This window comes from Mastomys coucha, unplaced genomic scaffold (genome assembly GCF_008632895.1).
Source record: "Mastomys coucha isolate ucsf_1 unplaced genomic scaffold, UCSF_Mcou_1 pScaffold18, whole genome shotgun sequence".
NCBI lineage: Eukaryota > Metazoa > Chordata > Mammalia > Rodentia > Muridae > Mastomys > Mastomys coucha.
In genome coordinates this window covers 65,576,953-65,577,868 of record NW_022196900.1, presented here as the reverse complement: position 1 = coordinate 65,577,868, position 916 = coordinate 65,576,953, and positions in this window count along the sequence as shown.

Sequence of the window (916 nt, the reverse complement as noted above, 5' to 3'; positions counted from 1 at the left end):
TATATATATATAGTTTCTATTGTTCTTACTAAAAGCTAGGTAATGGGTTTGGTCACAAAGTAGATACCTTAATAAGATTTTATTTAAGAGATAACAAGTTCTGGGGTGTCAATGAATTTTTAAGTACATATAATAGATAAAGACCAAAGTAGTCTAAGTTAAGCAGTTTGTCACAGAATATACACCAATACAATAGGTCAGGACACTTGTAATCCCAGCATTCCCTAAGCTGAGCGAGGGGGAATCTCCGGTTCAAGAATAGCCAGAAGTATATAGCAAGACCTTGTCACAAAGCCACCAAGTGTACCATTTACCAAGTAAGGTACTGTCGATGCTGGTGATGCCATGGGGGAACAAAAGGATGTAAAGTGAAGTGAAAACATCCCATTTCTACCTTGGGTTTGCAGAGTTAAGTCAACAGCTTAATTACTAAATGAGTTAGCAACAACAAAAAATTGCTTGCTACTAAGATCGGAGATAAAACTGAAGGTAATGAGATAAGAGCCGGCCCATTCAGATGGCACATAAAAAGACTCATCAGCAGCGGCAGGTTTACAGACCATGACAGAGGAAGCTGTGCTTAGATGAGAGGAGGAAGCAGAGAAAAATAAAGTCTGTGATGAGAACTGAAAAGGAGCCACAAAAGCCTACCCTAAAACCTACCCTCCCCACAAAAGCCTACCCCCCAAACCTACACTCTCCCCCAAAAGCCTACCTCAAAAACCAACCCTCTCCCCCAAAAGCCTACCTCAAAAACCTACCCTCCCCACAAAAGCCTACCTCAAAACCCTACCCTCCCAACAAAAGCTTACCTCAAAAACCTACCCTCCCCACAAAAGCCTACCCCCAAAACCTACCCTCCCCACAAAAGCCTACCTCAAAAACCTACCCTCCCCACAAAAGCCTACCTCAAAAA